The following is a 26,564-nucleotide window of genomic DNA, read 5'->3' as shown; positions in this document are numbered from 1 at the left end:
GTTCAGGGTCTGGGGTGCCAAGCTTCCAAAGGACCAGATATAGTAAAGATGGGTTGAAAGCAAAATCTGAGACATTTATTCACCTTGGCCAAGGTGTCTACCAGTGGAGTCTGCATTCCAAAGACTGACATCTCAATGCAAACATACAGAAATATTTATAGCATTTTGACAACTCTTCAAAACAAAGGCATATTTATACGCTACCAGATTGGTCCAAAATGTGCCCAGATAGGATCCACTATCTTTTTTTAAAACAATGGGGGTGATCTTCTAGGCATCTCCATGAGCTACAATGGTTGGGTTTTGAGGGCCACCCAAAGCCCTCAATCATACTTTCTTTACTCTGGGTTTCAAATCTAATATTTCACTTGTATTGGCAAAGCAAATGTCAGCAGCCTTCCTTTTTTACAAGGCGTTTGATGAGAAGGTTAATAACACACATTAGGTAGCAAAGTGCCAGAGCTTTCCTCCTCTATTTGATTTTCTTGAGGCTTTAATCTTTGATCCAGCTGTTGCCAACATCTGGCAGGGGCACTAAAAGGGGAATCACTAAAGAGGATGAGACACACTCAGTAACCCCAATCCCATCTAAGGGTCTTCTTGAGTTGAATGTTTGTTAGGAGTTAAGTGTGGGTAAGTCTGATACTGAAATCCACATGAACTAGGCTGCGTATATAATTGGCATGCACACACTAGCCTTGTGCAGACATACAAATTGTAGGCAGGTGAGTGTAATGCATGGATGGTACATTGCCAGATTACGACAATGAGCCATGAACTTATATCAATAAATAGGAAAATGTTTTTTTCTTTTTCCCCCATATGGACATGTGTAGACATTGTAAAGGCTTTCTCTACAAGTTGTGCTTTTATGTATGCATTTTACCACATCTTCCTATTGACTAAAGAATGTCTATGCAAGTTTTACAGATCTTAAGCTCTTCACATAATTTTAAAAGGGAGGATTTCTTTGTATTTATTTTTCCATGATGTCCTATAAATTAACAAATTTCACCTTGAAAACTCAGATTTTTCCCTGTTGCAACACAGCATGGAGAAGGGGGGAGAGAAAGACACTTACAATTAGACAAGGCTGATGCCATGTCTAAGCAAAACCAGTTGGGTAATATAAGCAGATGTGCCTGTGAGTTACTCCCTCCTCCTGTGTGAAGACCTCCTTCTGTGTAAAGAATGCCTCGGTGTAAGGAGTGCTGTGTTTAAGTGCCCCAAGGAGAGAGCTGCTTCAGTTTGAAGATTGAGAGAGAAGCCCAGCTTGAAGGCAAGAAGCTGAAGCAAAGATATCTCAAGGAAGTATAAAGAATGTTATGTTATGAAACCTTGTTTTTGTAAATAATACAACCATATTATTTTTCTACAAGAAAAGCCTCCAAAGGAAGATAACAATAGTCTTCATCTTTACCTCTAATATCCTTCCCTCCAGTGAGCAGTCGGGTTGGACTGGTTGGATCTTCTTGTGGTCCAAGGCACTCTCAGAATTTTCTTCTAACACTACAGTTCAAAAGCATCCATCTTCCTTCGCTCAGCCTTCCTTATGGTCCAGCTCTCACATCCATAGGTATGGGGAATACCATTGCTTTAACTATATGGACCTTCCTTGCTAGTGTGATGTCTTTACTCTTCACTATTTTATTGAGGTTGGTCATTGCTCTCCTTCCAAGAAGTAAATGTCTTCTGATTTCCTGGCTACAGTCTACGTCTGCAGTAATCTTCACACCTAGAAATATAAAGTCTGTCACTGCCTCTGCATTTTCTCCCTCTATTTGCCAGTTATCAATCAGTTTGGTTGCTATAATCTTGGTTTTCTTGATTTTCAACTGCAACCCAGCTTTTGCACTTTCTTCTTTGACCTTGGTGATAAGGCTCCTCAGCTCCTCCTCACTTTCAGCCATCAGATTGGTATCATCTGCATATCTGAGGTTGTTAATGTTTCTTCCAGCAATTTTAACTCCAGCCTTGGATTCATGAAGCCCCACACATCACATGATATGTTCTGCATACAAGTTGAATAGGTAGGGTGAGAGTATACAGCCCTGCTGGACTCCTTGCCCAGTCTTGAACCAGTCTGTTGTTTTGTGGTCTGTTCTTACTGTGGCTACTTGGTCGTTATACAGATTCCTCAGGAGACAGACAAGGTGACTTGGTATCCCCATACAACGAAGAACTTGCCACTATTTATTTTCAGAGTTTCTAAGGCCTCTTCCACACAGCTGTACAAAATCCACATTGAACTGGATTATATGGCAGCGTGAATTCAGATAACCCAATTCAAAGCAAATATTGTGGATTATCTGCCTTGATATTCTGGGCTATATGGGCCCTAAGAGTTGTAGTTGCACAAGGTTTTTAGCCTTCTCTGTCAAATCACAGAATCATAGAATAGTAGAGTTGGAAGAGACCTCATGGGCCATCCAGTCCAACCCCCTGCCAAGAAGCAGGAAATCTCATTCAAAGCACCCCCAACAGATGGCCATCCAGCCTCTGCTTAAAAGCCTCCAAAGAAGGAGCCTCCACCACAGTCTGGGGGGGAGAGTTCCACTGCCGAACAGCCCTCACAGTGAGGAAGTTCTTCCTGATGTTCAAGTGGAATCTCCTTTCCTGTAGTTTGAATGCTGTAGTTTGAAGTAATGCTAGTGTCACACTAAACTACGATTCCCATACGTTTATAGCATTGAGAGCCATGGCAATTAAAGTGGTGTCGAACTGCATTAATTCTACAGTGTAGATGCAACTTGAAAGAGGATCCATATGGCCGCAAGGGGGAGCCGTGTCACGTTTTCCACACCTTCTAGGCTCTTAATAGTAAGACAGGCACACAAGCACACACACACACAAAATACACACACACAGGGAGAGAAATCGGGGCGAGAGGCGGGCACTGCTTCCCTGGCACCGCTTTCCTCGTGGCTTTGGCTGAAGGACCCGCGTCCCAGGTTGCCAAGATGTGAAGAGCGCAAAGGAGGCGGCTGGTTGGAGTTCCTGGAGAAGGTCAAGCTGGGATCCTTTGGGGAGCGAGCAAGGAGGACTCCCACCTTCTTCCTTCCCCTTCTCCATCAGGGCCAGGTAAGCGGCTTCCAAACGGGAGGCAGCGATGGAGAAAACGGAGGAGGGACCAGTGCGCCTCTGCCCTGCCTGTGTTTGGATGCCAGAGCAGACTTCATTCTCACCCTCCCATGAGGAAAAAAAAATACCCCAAACCCTCATCCTTTGCAAGTTTGGAGAAAGTCACCTTGAGCAGATGGGCAGAACGGTGTGTTTCTGCAGAGACCTCCGGGTTTCCAAACCCGACTCAAGTCGCTTGGATGAATTCTGAGAGGAAAATGTGGGCCAGCCTCTCTATTTCCAGCAAGGAAAGAAGGAGGGGTGTGTGGATTTGGGGTGGGGGAGAAATCGAAGGTTGGCATCGGAATAAATAATAATAATACCCCGAAGCCGCCGCCGCTTCTCTAAAAGTCTGTTAATTCTCTAAAATGGATGTGCGCTCGCTCTTTCTGGCTTAATCCTCTCTTCTTTTTGCAAATGCATCGCATGGAGGATGGGAGGGATGGGCAGGCAAAGCCCCTCTCTGGCTTTTAAAAGCCAGATCAGCTTTGACTTAAAAAGGAGGTTGTCTGTGCTCTTTAGGGAAAAAGAAAAAGATGCAATCGCTCGCCATGAGCTGGTTTACTCTGTGGTTGCTGTTCTTGTTGGTAGTAAAGGCTTCCCAGCAACAGCTCCAATAACCTCTAGTTGCAATGAAGACAAAGCAATGACCCCACCTAACATCATGATTTGGTCCCAAAGCTAAGCCTGTTGAGTCCTTGCTTGGGAGACCACCAGAAATGCATGGATAGGGTAAGAATGGGATTTTGGTGGGGGTCTGGCTGAGGTTTGGGCTTTGTGTTGCTGTCAGGAAGCTTCATAAGGAAATAATACTCTTTAGAGAAATGCTAACATTCCAATACATGGCATAACAATGTCTTGTCAAAAGCTTTCATGGCCAGAATCACTTGGTTGCTGTGATTTTTCCGGGATGTATGGTCATGTTCCAGAAGCATTCTCTTCTGACTTTTCACCCACATCTATGGCAGCCATCCTCAGAGGTTGTGAGCTGTGTTGGAAACTCGTCAAGTGAAGTGTATATATCTGTAGAATGTCCTGGGTGGGAGAAAGAACTCATGTATTTCTGGCCAATTGCAACATTCACACTTGTCTCAAACATACTAAGAGTTCTTTCTCCCACCCTGGACATTCCACTGATACATAAACCTCACTTGCCCATTTTCCAACACACCTCACAGCCTCTGAGGATGCCTGCCATAGATGTGGGCAAAACATCAGGAGGGAATGTTGCTGAAAAATGGCCTTAAAAACTCACAGCAATCATGGCACAACAATTTAGAAAGCAACAAGACCCCTGTATTAGCGCTGTCTTAATGCCTCAAGATCACCTTGGACACACCATGTTGTGTTTGATTTTGAAAACTATCCAGGGCCAGGCTTGGTTAGTGTGTAGCAGGGACATGAAGACCAGAAAAGAAACTTGATCTTTTGGGTCAGAGTTGATAGTGTTGGGCCAGGTGGACACTGTATAAGGCAACATCCTGTATTCCTGAATTTACAGTAGGTGTACATGCATGTATGTTCTTGTACAAGAGTTGCGCATAGACAACATTGCTAATGTTGGTTGCTGAGAACTGCTTGCAGTGGGAAGATATGGTTGACCTTTCTCTCTCTGCCAGGTGGTGTGGTGCAGTGGAAGTGTTGCTTGCGGGAGGGACACACTAGGATTGAAAAACCCATCCTTTGCTTCCCTTCTTAGCCCCATAATCCTTGAGGGTCCTCAGTCAAGACCCCTTTTCTCACTCTCCAACCCATCTGCTTTCCTACTGTTTGCATTAAGGAGCTGATGGTAAGGCTGGACACCCTTGTACGACTCTTGCAAATCAGATTGCGATTTCACTTCTGATTTTTGAACAATTTATTTTGTTTTGTTTATAGAGTGATTGTGGTGCTTATTGTGAATTTAGCATTGGGATGCTAAACTGTTTTGTGATGGTTTTATGATGACGGAAAGCTGCTTTGGTCCTGAACAGTTCAATAAAAATATCTTAATAGGTGTGAAGATCAGGGACACAGAATGCTCTCTGAACATGGAATATGATTTATAAAACAGAGATGATGAAGATGAGGATGATAATGTTTTTATTTTAGGTGCTCGTGTATTCATTTAACCATTTGGTCCTAAGAATGACTATGGAATGGCCATAAAGGATAAATAAACTCAAGCTGTGTGTGTATTGAAATAGTCAGTGTGAGAAAGAAGTATCATACTACTATGGAATTCTTTGAACATTCAAGTGATGTAAAGGGCTTGTCATTTAATTGCAGAAAACATATTTGACATGTAAAGGTCTTATGCCAGAATCACTGTCATTTGTATGCAATGCCCAGAAAGCCCAAAAAGATGTTGCCAGGTGATGTACAGAAGCAGCAGGAAAGATCTAGATTAACTAGGACTTTTTGGGCTATACCAGCTCTCCTGAAACAGAACTCAAAGAAGCTGGAAGTCTGGTTTTGTCAAATTCCTGGGGAAATTGGGAAGCTACATGTGAGCTACTCAGCTCACATGTAACTCATCAGGGTATTATCTCAATAAAATCCAAACATTTAAACCAGTCTTTTCCCCCAATGCAGTGTTCTCCAGATGTTTCAGTTGCCATTCCCATGGGACCAATGTTTGACATGATAACAGTTGTAATCTAGTCACTTCTAGAGCTCCTCAGATTTCCCGTTCTGTTGAAGACAGTAATAGGCAAAAATGGACTGTTTCTGATTTAGCATCAAAGAGAAGGAAACATCCCGTAGTACATTTAAGAACCATTTTTCAGCCTATCATGAACTGTGGTTTAAGGCAGCTGTGCTCCATAGACGCCATCAAGACTTTTGCTGAAATAAACTGCCTATTCTTAAAAGTGCCACAAGCCTTCCTCCTCCTCTTCTTATGCAAACAAGGTAACTGTTCTGAAAATTAGTGTAGAACGGTTTCCTATATTCCCTCTTCTACCATTCTGCATGGTGGAATATTGACAGCAGACTCATTCAAAGAATTTAGCCTTCATTTGGACACATGGTACTTGCACACCAGCCATTTTTTAAAATTTTTTATTGAGTTTTCAAGTAAAATTTACAGTAAGTGTTTAAGAACACATTGGGTTCTTAGAAGAAAAAGTGCAATGAGTAAGTAGAAATTGAAGAAAGAGAGAAGAAAAAGAAAAAAAAATTAAAAAGAAGAAGAGGAAAAAAAACAGCCATTTTATCGGGATGAGCAACGAATGTCATGGGGACTAGTGGTTCCCCCATGGATGTTCTGTGGACCTTGATCTCTCAAACACCTCAGATGACTCTTTATCTGGCCAAATAGAAACAGGAAAGGTCAACGGGAAAGTTTTTCCTCTATGGCTGAGCAGGGATTTTTCCTACAAGGCCTTTAGTTCTGTTACTGTATGGGTGGCACAGTGTGTTAAAGCACTGAGCTGCTGAACTTGCAGACCGAAAGGTCCCAGGTTCAAATCCGGGGAGCGGAGTGAGTGGCTGCTGTTAGCTCCAGCTTCTGCCAACCTAGCAGTTCGAAAACATGCAAATGTGAGTAGATCTGGCGGGAAGGTAACGGCGCTCCATGCAGTCATGCCGGCCACATGACCTTGGAGGTGTTTACGGACAATGCCGGCTCTTCGGCTTAGAAATGGAGATGAGCACCAACCCCAGAGTTGGACACGACTGGACTTAACGTCAGGGGAAACTTTTACCTTTACCATAATCTTTCAATCTGCCCCCTTTCCCATTTATCACTGGGATGTTTTCAAAACTTACCTGTATGGCCAGTGGATGTGCTAGATGGAGATATGTGTCCTCCTGAAATTCACGTTTCCAAGTTCCAATGGTTTCACTTGCTTGTGATACTTTTCAAACGAGTAAAATGCCTGTGCTTCCACCCCTACCCCCACCCAAGGCTGTTTCTGTGGTCCTTGACCCCAATTCTCTGGCAAAAAAAAGGATAAGATAAGTTACCTGGAAGTCTTCCAGAGTGACAATTCCCCTTTAAGATGAAATGCAAGATCCTATGTTCTGTGTAACCATTAATAAAGAGATAGAGAGAGAAAAATCCTTTTTTATTTCACATTCAGCAGTGAATTTCTGGCTGATTGTGAGTTTCTAGCATTTGGGCAAGTCAGGTTCAGGCCCTTGAGGTTCCTGCCAAAGCTGGCAAACCGGATGAAACAGAAACACACATAAAGCTAGTTCCTCTGTGCAAATCTGATGTTCTGCCATTTGGCAGAAATGAGAAAGAGAGGCTTTAAAGGATGGGAACACCTTTTTTTGGGTGTCCTGATTTTCTGTGTGTATATGTGTTTGAGAAGCAGCAAACAAGATTGTGTAATACTTCCCTCTCCATTCGTTCCTGCACACAGACACCCCCTCTCTCTTATTGTCTGTATTCTTGTGGGTAATTGCCATCAAGTCAGCTTCGACTTATAAAAAGACCATGAAAGGAAGATCTCCAAATCACCCTCTCACCCAGAGCCCTGCTCAGGTCTTTTACACCCACAACTGTATTTTCCTTGATTGAGTGTATCACCTGCCTGGAGTGCTGTTTTTTTCACATTTCCTAATGCATTCCACTTTACCAAGCATGATCATAATTTCTAATGAATCATAGAATCATAGAATAGTAGAGTTGGAAGAGACCTCATGGGCCATCCAGTCCAACCCCCTGCTAAGAAGCAGGAAATCGCATTCAAAGCACCCCCGACAGATGGCCATCCAGCCTCTGCTTAAAAGCCTCCAAAGAAGGAGCCTCTACCACGGCCCCGGGGAGAGAGTTCCACTGTCGATCAGCTCTCACAGTGAGGAAGTTCTTCCTGATGTTCAGGTGGAATCTCCTTTCCTGTAGTTTGAAGCCATTGTTCCGTGTCCTAGTCTGCAGGGCAGCAGAAAACAAGCTTGCTCCCTCCTCCCTTTGACTTCCCTTCACATATTTGTACATGGCTATCATGTCTCCTCTCAGCCTTCTCTTCTGCAGGCTAAACATGCCCAGCTCTTTAAGCCGCTCCTCATAGGGCTTGTTCTCCAGACCCTTAATCATTTTAGTCGCCCTCCTCTGGACGCTTTCCAGCTTGTCAACATCTCCCTTCAACTGTGGTGCCCAAAATTGGACACAGTATTCCAGGTGTGGTCTGACCAAGGCAGAATAGAGGGGGAGCATGACTTCCCTGGATCTAGACGCTATTCCCCTATTGATGCAGGCCAAAATCCCATTGGCTTTTTTAGCAGCTGCATCACATTGTTGGCTCATGTTTAACTTGTTGTCCACAAGGACTCCAAGGTGTTTTTCGCACCCACTGCTGTCAAGCCAGGCGTCCCCCATTCTGTATCTTTGATTTCCATTTTTTTCTGCCGAAGTGAAGTATCTTGCATTTGTCCCTGTTGAACTTCATTTTGTTAGTTTTGGCCCATCTCTCTAGTCTGTCAAGATCGTTTTGAATTCTGCTCCTGTCTTCTGGAGTCCCATGATGTAAAGGCATTGTTGAAGGCTTTCATAAGCCACTGGGATATTGTGTAGTTTCCAGGCTGTATGGCCATGCTCTAACAGCATTTTCTCCTGAAGTGTTTGCTTTTATTATGAGGTTTTCTTGACAAGATTTGTTCAGAATGGGTTTGCCTTTGTCCTTTTGTCCTAGCCACACCACCAAGCTGGCTCTTGCCCAGCACCATTTCTCATATGAATTGTTGGTCTTCTTATCAAACTTTCATTGCTGTCCAACTTTCACAACCATACGTTGATATTGAGAATATGATCAAAGAACAGTAGTCATAATCTTTAGCCCTCCAAGTGTTTGGGTCTTAAATTCACAGAAGCTGCAGCCAGCTCGGCCAGCTCTCAGGAAGTCTGGGAACTGAAGTCCAAACCCTTTAGAGGAGCAAAAGTTGGGAATGACTTTCATCAAAGATTCTGAGTTTAGTATTCAATGGTATATCTTTAAATTTGGATATTGGTGCTGGATATTGATACTGGTCCTTGGATATGAAAGGCGTCAACAGTGGCATTTCTTTTATTCTTTGAGAAAGAATGAACCTTGTTTATATTAAGGTTTGGCAAGGTCTGTCCATTTTATTATTTCAGGGATGTTGTTATTAACAAACAGTGATTAATCAATTATTTTTGTTGTTATTATAAAAATAAACACACGAAGTGAATAATTTATTATATAATACATATTCTATTCTGATTATTTATTTATGCCCCATTTTTCTTTTGGTTTGGGGCCAGAATTAGAACACAGCTAATGGCAATCAAAATACTATAACAATTCATACACTGTCAGATTAACCAGTAATTGAAAAAGCATTTATGAACCAGTAATCAATCATCCTTACCAAGCACATTATATTGAGTGGAATAACTTGCCTAGGATGCCATGGCATCTTTGTAGAATGAATGTGCTTTGATGCCACTTTCACTGCCATGGTTCAATGCTATGGAATCCTTGGAGTTGTAGTTTGACAAGGCATCAGTAGGCAGGAAAGACTAAGACCTTATAAAACTACAACTCCCAGAATTTCATGGCATGACTGTCAAAAAGCTGTCAAACTGCATTCATTCTGTAGTGTAGATGCACCCATAGTGTCATGACGGCTTATGATCAAACTGAAAAGATACAAAGGAAATGCAAGAGAGAACAGGAAAATGAGAAAATCCACCTAGCAACTCTTATGTAATAATTGTACAATGGCCAAGTGGAATGGCCCCCAAAGACAATTGTCTTGGGATGGTGAGAACTCAACTCTGATTTAGGAAAACAGAAAGCTGCCTGATTTTGTGTCATTTCCTTAGTTTGTTTAAGCCAACATTTTCATATCTGACTTGAGGTACTTGTCCAGGTTTCCAGACCAGATTCTTCCTGATCCTTAAAAGTTTCCCAACCTTCTCTTCCAGTACATTAATTAGCTTCCAAAATTAATTATGTTTCCATGAGTTCAGGCTGTCATAGTATTGTTTTCAGTTAGCTGACCTGATAAATAGGAGTGTCACACTGCTTTCTAAATGGCTATACCAGGTATTGGAAGAATGTTGTTGTTCTTGTTGCTAGCCTTCAAGTTGCTTCTGACCATTAGCAACCCTAAGGGGAGTTTTTTTGCCTGTATTTGTTCCCAGTTGGTCCCTTGCCTTCCTCTGAGGCTGAGAGAATGTAACTTGTCCAAGGTCATCCAGTTGCTTTCATAACTGAGTGGGGGTTGAACCCTAGTATCCAGATGAGCTCCCTCTATCAGCTCCAGCTCCATGCAGGGACATGAGAGAAGCCTCCCACAAGGATAGTAAAACATCAAAACACCTGGGCATCCCCTGGGTAACGTCCTTGCAGATGGCCAATTCTCTCACCCTAGAAGCAACTTACAGTTTCTTAAGTTGCTCCTGACACACACACACACAAAGGCACCTAAACTGTATTTCTAAATGCCCAGCTGAAGTTTTGAGTTAATCAGTTGCTAGAAAGGTGAAGACTAAAGGAAAATTTGAGCGGGAGGGGGGAGGCATAAAATATTGGAGGGCCAATGCCATTATTTTTATTGGGGGAAAATAATTTGAGAAATTGTCACAGATTTCTTAAGCAGAGAACTGTGGCCTCTAGAATCATAGTCCTACACTCAAACTACTAGTCCATACTAGCGAGAATATTCTACAAAGGACTATTTCTTTATCAGGCTTCCTTGCTGTCATCCCCACAAAGTCAAATGAGATGCATAGTCTCAATTCCCAATTGAGACTGTGCAGCTAGTTTAAAAGTCTGTCCATGGACTTAAATCAGTGACAAACACTCACCAGATAGATGTCAACATTTCTAGCCTCAGCTCTGGAATTTTGTCTAGCAACTGATGAACAGGATGGCAGCAGAACCCAAATGGAGAACTGGTTCATTCCAAACCATGGGGTAATTGCCTTCTGGATTACAGTTCTGTAATTATACTAGGCATTGTAGTTCAAAGAAATACACTTTCCAATATCTAATCCATCCAGCAGTAGGAAGTTGATTTCTTACCAATGGCATTTGTGCCCCTCAGAAACAGAAATAACAGTGTCTGTTGGTTTATCTAATCCACTGTGGTTTACTTTGGTAGGCATTGACCATGTCGATCTTGAGACCATTAGGGAGCATCCCAGCCCTGCTTTCCCAGTTATTCCATCTAAAATTAGAGGTGGCAAGGAGCCACATCTGGACTTTCTAGAAACAGAAAAGTCTCTTGTTTGTTTAAAACTTGTGTGATTCCTTGAAAAATTGCAGTTTTATTACAGGAATGATTTTTATCTCCTCGCAGTCTCTCACTCTAGTTATTGTGTGTATTCAAGTAATTTCTGATTTATGGAGACTGTAAGTTGAACCTGTCATAGGGTTTTCTTAGTGAGATTTGTTCAGAAAGCATTTGAACTGAGAGAGTGTGGCTTACTCAAGGTTGCCCAGTGGGTTTCTATGGCTGAGCAGAGATTCGAACCCTGTTCTCTAGTCATACTCCAAGGCTCAAACCACTACACAGCACTGACTTTCTCCCTGCCCTTAGTCCTGAACATCTTTTTATTAAGACAATAAAAGATGCAACACTTGCAAAAGGCTAATTGGAAGCTGACCTCTGGTTTCATAGAATGCCTTATTTTGAAAATGAGTGTGTGTGTTTGCATCTAGACACTAGGCTTACAAAATCGTAGGAAGTTAGTAATCAATATTTTCCAGGTGTTTTTTTTTTTTTTTTACAATAGCCTATGGTTAAATGCAGTGACTTACTTGGACAATATTTTGCTTCTAGCTGAATTGAGAAAAGAGGAATGAAAGAGGGAGAGGGGGAGAGAAATGGCACAAGGACAGAGCTTTAAAAATTCAAGGACCTTCCAGCCTCTAGGAATCAAAGACGGAAGGAGATGATTCATGGACCGAAGCCTCTCTGTATTATTCTTAACATTTTAGCTGTTGTTTTGATCCTAGCCGACATGATTTTGTCATGGTGCTCTTTCCGTATGTTGAGCATGGTTGCTTGACTCAGATATTTCCATTTTGATGAATGTTAGCTCTTCTGGATGCCTTTTGCTTGTGCATGAAATACTGTTTTGATAATAAACCATGAAAACAACATTATTATATTTTGGACTTTTGCACTTCCTCGGTAAGCAGAGTTCTGCGGTATACCAATGACTTTATTTATTTGTTTTTTATTTATTTTATATCCCACCTTTCTGCTGGTCTGGGACTCAAAGCAGCTTTTAGTGTACATTCGGCCCTCCATGTTGGCGAGTTTAACTTTTGAAGGTCTGAATATTTGTGGATATGATTACTATGTCATCACAAGGAATTTCTAAGTCTTCCAACACAACACTATCATTGTTTGATAGATGTCGACTACAGAGTAATGCTGGAGGATGTGATAATAATAATATACTTCATTGATATTCTGCTCTATCTCCCTAAGAGGACTAAGAGCAGATTACAGATACATATATGGCAAACATTCAATGCTGTTATACAATTGACAGAGACAGACAGTACATAAACGGAGGCAAGGCTTCCCTCTTTTCATCTCTGTCATCTGGCTGTGCTGGACCTGGCCATGGGGAAGTGCTGTTGTGTCATTCATGGACTCCTTTCTTGGTCAGAGTGTTGCTGGCATGTTTTTCTGGGCGTCTTTTACCTCCTGCCAAAGTGGTACCTATTTATCTACTTACATTGCTGTTTTCAAACTGCTAGATGAGCAGAAGCTGGGCTGATGATGGGAACTCACCTCAACCTGGGCTTGAACTGCCAATCTTCCTGTTGGCAGGAACTTCTACAGCAGGTAGTTTAAACAGCTGTGCTAACCTGGCCCATGCAAAGTTCCCTAAAGAGGTGTGCTCCAGATTTTTTAAAAAGCATTTTAAAATTCCAATTTTTCACATTTTCACATGAGTTCTGAACCCCTAGGACCCATGAAAGTGAAGGGCCTCCTGTATAGCTGAAGTGATACAATGCAAACAAAAAAATATCCAATTTTAAAGTTAAAAACACATGGAAAATAAAAATAGCCCACACTATTAAAAGATCCTCTACCAGTGGAAAGGTTTTTAAAAATTAAATTAAAAGACCTTGGTATGATGATGAAGAAGGGAAAACAGAGGAGGCCGGTTGAGCCTCTCGTGAGATGGCGTTCCATAGCCTAAGAGAAGTCACCAAGAAAGCTTCGAATCAAATGAGTCCAGAAATATGATGAGACAGAGAGAAGCCCCTCTCCCAAAATCTGTAATACCTAGGCTCATATGGGGAAGTATGAGCTTTAAGATCTAAATTGTTTAGTCCTATATAAATCATATCTTCCATTTTGCATTGTGCCTGAAAACAGACCAATAGCCAGGGAAGTTTTCAGCAAGGGGGGGTTAAATGCTCTATGCCATTTAGCAGCATCTAAATCATAGAAGAGGCCCCAAGGGCATCCAGTCCAACCCCCTGCCATGCGGGAACACACAATCAAAGCACTCTAGACAGACAGGCATCCAGCTTCTGTTGAAAAACCTCCAGAGAAGGAGGCACCACCCAGGCAGTGTATTCTACTGACAAACAGTTTTTACCATCAAGGTGTTTTCCCTAATGTTCAATCACGTTTTCTGCAGTTTGAATCCATTGCTTGATGTCCTAGTCTCTGGAGCAGGAGAAAAACAAGTTTGCTTTAACTTCAATATGGCATCTATTTAAATATTTAAATCATGTTGCCTCTCAGTCTTCTTTTTTCCAAGCTATACATACCCAGCTCCCTAAGCCACTCCCCATAAGGCTTGGCTTCCAAACCTTTGATAATTTTAATTCTCTGGACTTGGCAATATCCATCTTGAATTGTGGTGCCCAGAACTGGACACAGTATTCCAGATGATGTCTGACGAAAGCACAACAGAGTGGCAGCATTACTTCCTCAATCTAAATACTGTATATTGATGCATCCTAGAATCACATTGATTGCTTTAGATATTGGTGACTCATGTCCAGTTTGAGGTCTACTAAGACTCCTAACTCCTTTTCAAGTGTACTGCTTTTAAGTAAGGTGTCCTATATCCATGTATTTCATTTTCATTGCCTAAGTGTAGTACTGTACATTTCTTCCTGTTGGAATTAATTTTGTTAGTTTTGGCCCTGCTCTCTAATCTGTTGAAGTCATTTTGAATGATGATCCTGCCCTCTGGTGTGTAGCTACTCCTCCTAATTTTGTGTCATCTGCAAATTTGATAAGCAATGTTTCATGAACATCACAGCTTGATCTGAGTTCAAAGAGGTTTGTAGGTGCATAATCTTGCTGTTTTTGGTGAGGGAAGGGGCAAGATTTGCAGTATGATTCCTTTGATCGGATTCGTCATCTTCAGCTACCCCAGAGGTAAACAAGGTTTGACAACAGATTGGGATAAAGCTGGAAGGAGAAGGTTTATGCGTCTCCTCCCCCGCCCACAAGCAGAACGAGGATCAAGAAGCTTTCTACCTGATGCATGTCATTTCTAAAATTAAAATTGCAGCAGGGTTGATTTTAACATTTAGGCAGTCAGAAACACAAAACCTTGACTGTTCCTTTTGATTTTTCAGCCATTCCCCTTTTTATTTATTTTATTTTATTTTTGAGGATGGAGGGGTGTCTTTAAACACAAACTGATCCATTGTGTTAAGAATCCACTAAGAAAGTATGCACTATTGCCTATTTCCAGCAGCAGCTAAAAAAGCCAGTGGGGTCTGGGGCTGCATCTAAAGGAGTATAGTGTCTGTCTAGATCAAGGGAAGTAATGGTGTCTCTCTATTCTACTTTGATCAGACCTCACCTGGAATACTGTCCTGTTCTGGGCTCCACAATTCAGGATGGATATTGACAAGCTGGAAGGAGTCCAGAGGAGGGCAACTAAAATGATCAAAGGTCTGGAGACCACGGCCTGTGAGGGATGGCTTACAGAGCTGGGGATGTTTAGCCTTCAAAAGAGAAGGTTGAGCTGAGATGTGCTTGCCATGTTTGAATATTTGAAAGGATGTCATAAGGTAGAGGGAGCAGGTTTATTTTCTGCTGCCCTGGAGACTAGTAACAATGAGTTCAATTGACAAGAAAGGAGATTCCACTTGAACATTAGGAAGAACTTCCTGACCGTATGAGCTGTTCAACAGTGGACCTCACTACCTTGGAGTGTGGTGGAGGCTCCTGCTTTGGAGGCTTTGAAACAGAGGCTGGATGACCATCTGTTAGGGATACTTTGTACTTTTCCTCCATGGCAGAAGGGTGTGTGGTCTCTTCCAGCTCTATGATTCAGTCCTATTTATCTCAGATGTGTTTCAGGATGCCTTTGAATGACTCCTATTCAATCAGGAGTCCAGATAGCTTTTTTGTTGGGTTGATGAATACCATTTTGGCCTGTGCTTCAATCAGCAAAGCTTCTTGGAAGGCCATGAGATGCCAGATCTTTAAAGTTCTGTTTGTTTCCAAGATCTCATCTCCTTTCTGGGCACTGTGCATGTAATTACAAATCCTTTTGTTCAAAAAAAGATTTAGTGGGTGCCATGTAGCAGCTGACACTTCAAGCTGCCACATCCTCAGTTCAAATCTCACTGCAGCAACTGCTCAGTAGGCAGGCAGGTGAAGCTTTGTCTCTTAGCACCCACCTACAAGTGAGGAATAATGGTATCAATTCACCTTATGGAGCTGATGTGAAGATGACGGAGGTCATGCCTGTGAACAGGCTGGCATGCTCAACAAACTACATGCCAAGGGATGCTGTTCTTTATTGTCAACAAAATATTTGCAAATAGCTCCACCAGCCATGCCAGTCAAATGGAAACTGGGTATTTCAGTTTGAAAAGCATCTTTCCCAATGTAATGCTCTCCATAGTCTTAGAGACAAAGATATCTGCCTTACACTAGTCATTTAAAACTCAGTGTTGTGTATTCTGGCTGGCAGAAGCTCTCTGGGATTGCATGTCAGAGATTTATGCTCCAAGTGGAGAGAAGCTATTAACTGGAGATGCCTAGGATTTAACTTGAGATTATAAGATTTTAAAAGAAGTGGTCTTCTACTTGTGTTGTTATTGTTGTGTGCCTTCAAGTCATTTCAAAGCTATGGGACTTTAAGGCATGGGTTTTCTTGGCAAGATTTTTCAGAAATGGCTTGGTCTTTCCTCCCTCTGAGGCTGAGAGTGCGCAACTCCCACAAGGTCATTTGGTGGTTTTATCAGGAACAAGGATTCAAATCCCAGTCGTCAGAGATGTAGCCCAATGATCAGACTACTACAGCATGGGGATACCATGCCACATTCTCTCATTTCTCAAAAAATCTATATGATACACCCAGGGCCTTATCCTGAAAAAAATTTCGGGAGGGGTTTTGAAAATTTGGGGGGGGGGTTAACCCCTAGCACACACCCCTCCCCGCTACAAACCTGTCAATATCTGCTTGAGATAGTGCCTGGAGGGACTCTTAATGTTTTGTGTCTCATAGACTTAGCATGGGGATTTGGTTAACCAGTTAAAATTCATGAGTAAACCAGGGTTTTTTTATAACCTGAAAAATTTTGGGGGGGGGGGGTTGAACCCCTAAACCCCCCCCCCCTCGCTACAGGCCTGGATACACCTCACTCTTCTTGTGGTTGAGCCAGTAGTGATTTCTGATGTTAGCCTCTGAGGAACTGAGGTCTAAATCGATCCTTGGAACTCCAGGCAGCTTCTTATGGACAACAAGTTAAACCTGAGCCAACAATGTCATGTGGCAGCTAAAAAGCCAATGGGACTTTGACCTGCTTAAATAGGAGTCTAGTGCCTAGATCCAGGGAAGTCATGCTACCCCTCTATTCTGCTTTGGTCAGACCATGCCTGGAATCACACTGGGTCCAATTCCGTGCACTGCAATTGAAGGGAGATGTTGTCAAGCTGGAATGTGTCCAGAGGAAGGTAACTAAAATGATCAAGAGTCGGGAGAACAAGCCCTGTAAGGAGTGGCTGAAAGAGCTGGGCATATTTAGCCTTCAGAAGAGAAGGCTGAGAGGAGATATGACAAGGGCCATGTATAAATATGTGAGGGGAAGTCATAGGGAGGAAGGAGCAAGCTTGTTTTCTGCTGCCCTGGAGACTAGGATGCGGAACAATGGCTTAAAACTACAGGAAAGAAAGAAGATTCCACCTGAACACTGGGGAGAACTTCCTCACTGTGAGAGGGAGCTGTTCAGCAATGGAACTCTCTGCCCTGGAGTGTGATGTAGGCTCTTTCTTTGGAGGCTTTGAAACAGAATCTGGATAGCCATCTGTCGGTGGTGTTTTGAATGTGATTTTCCTGCTTCTTAGCGGGGGGTTGGACTGGATGGCCCATGAGGTCTCTTCCAACTTTATGATTCTATGATACTATGATATGTCAGAGACATATGTTACAAATGGAGAGAAACAATTAACTAGAGATGCCTAGGACTGAACTTGAGATGGTAAGATTTTAAAACAGATGGTCTTCTTCTTGTTGTGTTGTTACTGTGGTGTGCCTTCAAGTCATTTCTAAACTATGGGACTTTAAAGAATGGGATTTTATTGGCAAGATTCTTAAGAAATGGCTTGGTGTTCCCTCCCTCTGAGGCTGAAAATATATGACTCCCCCAAGGTCAACTTGTGGATTCATCAGGGAACAGGGATTCAAATCTTGGTCTCCAGAGACATACCCCATTGATTAAACTACTACAGCATGGTGATGCCATGCCACATTCTCTCATTTCTCAAAAAAAATCCACAAAATTCATCTCACCCTTGCTGTGGTTGAACCAGAAGTAGTGATTTCTGATGTTACCATCTGAGGAACGAAGGTCCAAATTGATCCTTGGGGCTCCAGGCACGTCTCCAGGCAGGGCACTGCAGTTGAAGGGAGATGTTGACAAGCTGGAATTTGTCCAGAAGAGGGCAACTAAAATGATCAAGGGTCTGGAGAACAAGCCCTATAAGGAGTGGCTGAAAGAGCTGGGCATATTTAGCCTGCAGAAGAGAAGGCTGAGAGGAGACATGATAGCCATGTACAAATATGTGAAGGGACGTCCTAGGGAGGAGGGAGGGAGCTTGTTTGCTGCTGCCCTGGAGACTAGGACGCAGAACAATGGCTTTAACCTACAGGAAAGGAGATTCCACCTGTACATCAGGAAGAACTTCCTCACCATGAGACCAAGATTTGAATCCCCATTCCCTGATGAATTGACGAATTCAGCAGTGGAATACTCTGCCCTGGACTGTGGTGGAGGCTCCTTCTTTGGAGACTTTTAAGCAGAGGCTGGATGGCCATCTGTCGGGGGTGCTTTGAATGCGATTTCCTGCTTCTTGGCGGGGGTTGGACTAGATGGCCCATGAGGTCTCTTCCAACTCTATTATTTTATGATTCTGATTCCATACCTCACAACCTTTGAGGATGCCTGCCATAGATGTGGGCAAAATGTCAGGAGAGAATACTTCTGGAACATGGCCACACAGCCCGAAAGACATACAACAACCCTGTGATCCCGGCCATGAAAGCCTTCGACAACACATTGATTCTATGATTGTTTGTACCCATTTCACAGTTTGGAAGAAGTGAAGCTGCTTGGACCCAGGCCTGCGGGGAGTGGGTGTTCATTTCCCACCTTCTATTAGTTACAAATAGAGCCAGTGGACCGGGATCGAGGCGGGAAGAGAATAGACTGGGATCTGGTGGCGACAGAATCCCGAATTATCCTCATAGAGAGGAAGAGAGAGAGAGGTGGGGTGAAGGGAGAGAAAGAGAGCAGAGCTGGGGAAGAGAGGATTTTCGGGGGTCGCACCAGAAGGTCAGAGAGAGGCGACGTTGGAGTGAGTGTCGGAGGAAGAGGCAGAAGAAGAAGATGAAAAGAGAAAAAGAAGGGCTAGGGAGACAAGCCACCAGAGCCATGCTTGTGCCATAGCAAGAGAAGGAAGAGAAGGGGAGGAGGTGCCCGAAAAGGAGGCGGAGGAGGGCGCTTGCTTGCCTGCTTGCTTGCCTCCTTCCCCAGCAAGGGAGAAAGAAACCAAATCGCTGGAGAGAAAGCAAGAAGGACTCGTGGTCTTGGTGCCACTCGGGAAGAAGGAGAGCCAACCTGCCCGCCTCGTGTTGCAAGGAGGCAGCGGCTTCTCTGCCTCTCGTTCTCTCTCTCTCTCTCTTCCTCTCTCTCGGCCCGACAGTGAAGGAATTCCGCAGCCAGACGAAGCTCCTTTGCCTTCCTTCCTCCCGACGGTCCGGCGCGCCAGGGAAGGGGAGAAAGGGGAAAGGAAGGCAGAAGAAAGGAGGCGGCTCTGCACGGATCCTGGAATGGGATAAGGTAGGGAGGGAAGGAGGGCTGCTCGCCCAGGGTGTGCAAATGGGGTGTGTGGAGATTTAGGTTGATCGAGGCTCGCTCTCGGTTTTTCAAAGGCTTCCCACAGAGAAGGAGACCACGGAGGGAAATTGCGTTTTTTTAGGGTGGCAAAACATCCCTCCGAAGTGACCTTCGGGGCGCAGGGCAAGGCTGGGTGGTGTGGACTCGAGCACCTTGGCATAGTTGCGATTCCAGGGCGCAAGTCGAGGAAGGGAGAGGGGGGCTGAATGGAGATGATGGTGATGAGGATAATGATGGGAATGTGGTGAGGAATGAATGGTCTTCCCCTCGCAACCCCAGTGACCTTGGGGAGGGGGCGTCGCGCTGTTTGCGTCTTGTGCCTAGAGCCCATTGATTGCAATGAAGGGTCCCTAAACCTGTATGTAAGTATATAGAAGGCTGTATAATGTATATAGGAGGAAATGGGTAAATAGAGGGTCCTACAATGTAGAAAACCTACAACGCTGTCCAGTGTATGTAGGAGTATATGGGGATACAAAGGGTCCATCGGACTGTATAATAAGGCAAACAGGCATGCCAAGCACAAGCTGAGATTGCTCCCCAAGACACACACGCGCACACCAGTTGTCATGGATTCCCAAACGCCCCCTTCCCACCCCTTGGAGACGCCAGCCTCCGTTCTTCGCCTGGGCTCACCCCACTCCGGCTGTTCAGCACCAAGGAGAGCACCCAATACAGAGGGAAGCTGCCAGAAAGGTAGTCAAGACAGCTCCTTCAGAAAAGGGACAAAGTTAGGCAGGAGAAAACAGAGGGAAAATGGACCGTATATTAGTTGTTTTGTTCATGTGTTTTTAGTGCTCCCTTGGTGGAGGAGCCAGTCACATCCCATTGGGGAGATCAGCTGAAGTTCTCATGTCTTTTCTCTTGAGGTGGGAAGGGATGACAGAGGTGGGACCCTAGACTGGTTGGGCTGCTGGTTTTGTGGTTCTTTCCGTTCTTTTTCCATCCTGTTGTTGCATCTACCATTCCAGCTCTTTGCTTTCCATGCCAACTGCTTTACAACTGCCATGCAGATATCCCCAGTTTTCCATCTTTAAAGAGAGACCAATCCGAATCCGCAATAATGAAGTGCTTGCTGAGGATGTAGAGAAGGAAACAAAATCACATCCCATTGAGAATATGGAAAGATGGTTAATTCAAAGTAATTAGTCTGTATTAAGTGTCGGTGAACACTCCTCCTGTTGCATAAAGAATAGGGAAGGGAGACTTTCCACTTATGTGCCGCATGCTTACAGGTGAAGTCGCGATTCTGACTCCAAATGTAATCTTCAAAATCAGAAAGGGTGATTACTTTTTGTTAGGTAACAAGGATCTTTCAGATATAGCCACCCATCCCACCTCATTTTCAGAAGAATGTGTTTGGATTGGGTTTTGGATTCTTGATTGAGACTCGCTTTCCTTCTTCTTGTGGTGTTGCATAACTTTGCACCACACATTTTATGGACAACATAACCCACCACACCATGGAGGTAGCCCACAACTCTTTGAGATTTTATCAACAGATGAAATTCTGGATCAGCAGGAACATCTTGTCCATAGATGCAATGACCACAAACTCTCACAAGATTATATGATTAACTGCTGTGCCAAGACTACTGCACCATGCATCTCCAGGTGGTTGAAAATCTATCTCTTACTAGTCACTGCAGATAAATTTATTCATGCAACCCATCAACAGTGGGATGTATAAATAATACAATTTAGGACACTGCAATTATTCTGTAATGAAAGCAGGGGTGACCTTGGGTTCAATACTGGGGGGAAAATCACTGAACCCCTGAAGCAGGTGTTTATTTCCAGAGCTGAAGAGTGCCAAAACTGCCATCTGCCAAAATAATGATTGGCAGTGATTGATCTCACAGTAGGAATCATAGAATTGTAGAACTGGAATGGACTGCAAGGGTCTTCTTGTCCAATGCTCTAACACACAAATTCATAGCTAAATTGTTCTTGACAGATGCCCACTCAACCTCTGTTTATAGAACCCCAGAGAATGAGAGTCTACTACTTTCTGGAGTAATCTGTTCCACTGTCAAATAACCATACAATTAGGAAGTCTTTCATGATGTTTAGATGCAATCAATTTCTTGTAATTTGGACCTGCAAGTTTGTGTCCTAGTATCTGAAGCACATAAAATAAGCTTGATCCATCTTCTGTATAACATCGTTTGGGATATTTAAAGATGACTATCATACCACCTATCTTATCCACACTAAATAGACCATTACTCTCAGGATTTCATTTCCAGACCTTTTACATCTTGGTTGCCCTCCTCTGGACATACATGGCACCAAAGAAGATGTGGTCTGCATTGAGTTTCCTCATCTACACAGTAGATGAACAGTGCTACTTGGTTGCTTGTTCACTGTCAAATTGTGGTGCTACATGCATTGCATCATTCCCAACCCCAAAACACTGATAGTCTTTAATCATGGTATCCAAAAAAACTGTTTTCTACATAGATCCATATCAATTGACTATTACCAAGTCTATTGACAAATGAAGTCTGACACTAAATTTAAGTCCAATTTCTTTAGGCTTTGGGGCTCACCACTTACTAGATCACCTTGGTTCCCAAAGTTTAAATCAAGTCTTGACCACAATTTATCTGTCATCTGCTTTTTTGGCCTTTCTCATGTTGGGATCAACCCTGTCAGCTAGTTGATGTTATTATGACAGTAGCAATGGAAATCCTTTTGGAAAACGTATCTAAATAAAAGCCTCCCTATTAAACAGTTCTTCTCAATCAGGAATATATGAATAAAAGTGATGTCTAAAGAGACGAAGCATGGGTTTGATGGCTTCATTTCTATTTATTTTGATTGACTATGGTCTCCTAAGCAGGCATTACATCCTCTTGCTGGCATTATTATTTTTAATGTATCCTTTGGTACTCTTTCACCTCCCTGTTCTGTAAGAATCTCCGCAGTCCCACTGTGTGCAGAGACAAATATTTGTGAGGCAGGACTACCGAACATTTATGGATGATGCTCTTTTTAAAAATGGAAATATATAGATTAAGGGAAGAAATCCTACAGACATTCAAGAAATACAAGTTCCCTTAGCGTAAGCTTTTCATAGCAGCTTGTACGCTCTACAGCTGAGTCTGGCTAACCGATAGCTACAGAACATTGATATCTGGGTTCTAGATGTTTAAACTAGGGCTCGTCTTACTGTCAGGAAGGGTTCAGTAGCTGCTACACATAACAGATTTGGGTTTAATAGAACATCAGCAAAATAATAATTGTTTACATTGTTGTTGTTGTTGTTGTTGTTGTTGTTGTTGTTGTTGTTGTTGTAATTTTGCAACCAGGGATGGGACTTATTGCTCATTTATTGCAATGACTTAGCTGATGGAGAAGCCAGTGGAGCTTTGAGAGTTTGCATGATGTATTTTTGTGCATTGCTCTTTTGTGGATTTTTGATTTGGTTGCGTTGGCTGACTTTGTGTCTTACGCCCTTTCCCTTGAGGTGCTGGTATCATTTGTTGATGCAGCCTTGGATGGCAAAACACTTTGCCCCATCCCAGTTTAAAATCTTTTTCTTCAATTTCTATACAATTAGTGGAAGAGCTAGCGACCACCAGCCATAAATGCCTATTTCTGGAGCATCATTTAGCCCAATGGAAAAGTTATCTACTTGACACAAGCATTCTCATCACAGCATTTCTGCTCTTGCTTTCTTTCTGGCAAAATTGTTATGCAGAAAAATGCTACATATCTTTTTTTTATGAATGATGTGACATTTCCCAAATGACCTTTTATATAATTGTCTTACAATTTAGTAGAACATAAAATGCATTCTGGACTAGAATGAACATGGTGATTTAAAAAAAAAAACTAACCACATTATAATGCCTAAGTAGGAATGATCTTGAACTTTTATAGTGGTTGTAGCAGACAGTTTTATACTAGGATGTTTATCAGCTTTGAATGTAAGGATAGAGATAAAACAGCAAACACAGACAGCAATGCCCGAGCAGTATGACAAATAGTGAGATACAGGCATAGTGTTACAGCATGAGTTAACAATTTACATTTGGACATTCACGGCTCCCGATAAATAATCTGATGGTTGCTTCACCGGCTTTATTTTCCTTTATTAATTTGCCGGTGGAACAGTGTCACAGTTTATATCCCCTCCATTCCTTTTCAGTATTCTCAAATGGCTGGTCATTAAAAAGGTCTAAACTAGAGCCTGTTAAAGTGTGCATTTGGTGCTTAGCGGCTGAAGGGTTTTAGGGCATCAAATCCCTGATCGGACTGGCAAGAGCTATAAACTACATTCATAGGTCAACCGAAAATGCTTCTCTTCTGTGATGTGTTTGTGTGTATGCATATGCATGTTTATGGTGGAAGTTTTTTTAAAAGGTTTTGCAAGCCTTTGTTTCCTGAATGGGACCCTTGTATCTAACCTAGTATGGTAAACTTTAACTGTCTTCCTAGATTTTTAGAGAGGACTCTTGCTTAATGCTACCTGGAGATTCCTGGTATTCCCTGGCCATCATTTGTTCTAATGTAAACCAGACTTGACCCTGCATTGCTTCTGAAATTGGATTAGATCCAGTGCATTCAATGTGGTTAGACACTTCATATAGCCTTCCCTTTAAGGCTCATAGGGCTGACTTGAGAAGAGGGAAAAAAAGATATATCCTCACAATAAAACAACAGGACATAGTTGCCTTATTATGTAGACACTACAAGATTTCCCTGCACCTATCCTATGAATGCTATTTTTTTTTTAAAAAAATGAATCCCAGACAGGAGGACATATCATATCATCTACTTGTCTGTCTGTCTGGTGACAACATACTTTGCTTTTTCTCTGTTGTTTTCATATTAACTCTATCTGTCATGGTGAGTGTGGAGGAAGGGAAGTGGGAGAGTCAGTTTTTCAAAGGAAGGAAGGAAGGAAGGAAGGAAGGAAGGAAGGAAGGAAGGAAGGAAGGCAGGCAGGCAGGCAGGCAGGCAGGCAGGCAGGAAGGAAGGAAGGAAGGAAGGAAGGAAGGAATTTAGTCAGAAGAAGCTGGTACATTTATATCAGATTTTCCTGGAGTTAGGTAAAGGTAAAGGTTTCCACAGACATTAAGTCTAGTTGTGTCCCACTCTGGGGGTTGATGCTCAACTCAATTTCTAAGCCGAAGAGCTGGCATTTTCTGTAGACACCTCCAAGATCATGTGGCCAGCATAACTGCATGGAGCACCATTACCTTCCCGCCGGAGCAGTACCTATTAATCTACTCACATTTGCATGTTTTTAAACTGCTAGGTTGGCAGAGACTAGAGCTAACAGCAGGAGCTCACCCCCACTCCCCGGATTTGACCTGCCAACCTTTTGGTCAACAAGTTCACCAGTTTAGCGGTTTAACCAGATGGACCACTGGGGGCTTCCTGGAGTTACTTGGGCCTTATTATGGGAGAGAACAACTTTGCCACTACTGCCCTGCCATGTAGTTGGCTCTTGTCAACATCTACAGAGAAAAACTCCCATGTCTGCAGGCACCCTTTCTTTTATTCCTTGGCAATCTATCTGATTAGGATATTCTTGGCCTCTGTGTATGAAGTATGACAATCAGATGTACCTCCTGAAGACAGTTCTTGCTAGCTGATCCTCTCTATTTTGAGAGGACTCCATTACAGATATAGAGTATAACTAGGTCAGGTAGGCTGAAAAATATATCAATTAGGATGATGTCATAATTTGTTGTTAGGCATACATATGCTATCCAAGTGCAGAACTGATAGTAGATTAAAACAGCCCTTTCCAAATTAGCACTCTTTTAATGTGTTGGATAACAACAAAATAAACTCCCAATGCACCATGGATGCCAGCCAGCTGAAAAATACTAATCCTATTACTTCCTGAAAGATTTGGGGAGTAATCTATGTGCCCTCATTGATAAAATCACTACAGTACTTCGGATTTTTTTTAAATAAGAAAAACACACATGCTATCACAACATCTAAAATAGATACATACTGTATGTGTAAATAAGTATGTGGACTTTGCTAAACCATCGTACTTCTTTAACCGCAGTATTAGTCTGTTACAATAAAACTAGTCTAATGGTTTGAAGGTACACAAGAGCAAACTTTGAACATTAAAGGGAACCTTTTGAAAGTAAGAATTATATGGCAATCAAACCAATTGCTTGGAGAGATAGTGGTGTCTCTTTCTCTTGATGTCTTCAAAAAGAGCTGTTTGTTGGAGATGCTTTAGCTGGACATCCAGCATTGAGCAGTGGGCTGGACTCAATGGCTCATGAGGCCCCTTCTGAATCTTTGGTTCAATAAGAATCCTTCAGCATTTTAGAAGAACGAGGTATTTCTCATGGCCTGAGCTTTTAAGAAGTATTTCGTCATATCTACGAACTGTTGCCTGGAACTTGGTGTAGAGACGTATCCAAAGAGAGAACTGTGCATTCTGTTTTAGCACAAAAAGACAAAACAAAATCCAGTTGAATCTTGATTGATGTTTTATTATGGTTTTACCTTTTTATGTATTTCAGTTTGATGGATCTTTTATGCTGATATGCTATAAGGAGTCTGTGTTGAGGAGAAAGGAAGGGTAGAAGTACCCTAAATAAATAAATAAATAAATAAATAAATAATCTTTGAAATTAATGCAATTCCATGGAAGCTTACGTTGGAAATTTCTTTTTCCCCAGTTACCTACAACTGGATTTCTTTGACTTTTGAAGCCTAGACATCATGCTAAGTGTCCAAGTATTTTTCATATTCAAGCTCAGCAAGAATTATTGCAATACCTTTAAGACAAATGTCAGAGACATTTGTCCCGCCTCATTTTTAAATAATGGATTCTATTAAATAATGGATATCACCAAAAGTAATGATTTTTTTTGCTTTGGTTTCTGGAACCCTATTTACATGGGTTAGATATTTTACGCACATAGGAAAAGAGCTTATTTTTGGGTGCTGTTGCTTTACCTTTTATGATTTGAAGCAATGTTTTTACATTAGCATATTTTTTGTATACCACACTGTATTTACCTTCTATGCCGCACACTTCAGCTTTAACTTTTATATGGCTGAATTAGCTGCATGAACATTATTGAAACCTTATTGGTGAGCTTTAAATGAAGCAACTGCACTGCTATCTTCATTCCAGTGACTATAACCTTGTAT

The 26,564-nt window shown here is 42.4% G+C and overlaps 1 protein-coding gene across 5 annotated transcripts in view; it reads left to right on the top strand.

Annotated features, from left to right (window-relative positions):
• The first annotated feature begins 2,888 nt into the window (after positions 1-2,888).
• Positions 2,889-26,564, top strand: part of grm5 (glutamate metabotropic receptor 5) — a 1,174,932-nt gene continuing 1,151,256 nt past the window's right edge. For 2 of the 5 annotated variants that reach the window (XM_062977083.1, XM_003219342.4), the window contains exon 1: positions 2,889-3,081. The gene's annotated coding sequence lies outside the window, so the exon portion shown is untranslated. Of the gene's footprint in view, positions 3,082-3,657; positions 3,853-16,685; positions 19,362-26,564 lie in introns of those variants that run through there. The other 3 variants (XM_008108118.3, XM_062977082.1, XM_003219343.4) reach the window with 3 other exon arrangements.

Source organism: Anolis carolinensis, chromosome 3, assembly GCF_035594765.1.
Source record: "Anolis carolinensis isolate JA03-04 chromosome 3, rAnoCar3.1.pri, whole genome shotgun sequence".
NCBI classification, from domain to species: domain Eukaryota; kingdom Metazoa; phylum Chordata; class Lepidosauria; order Squamata; family Dactyloidae; genus Anolis; species Anolis carolinensis.
Note: the sequence above shows the minus strand (reverse complement) of the source record. Positions and strands in the feature narration are given on the sequence as shown.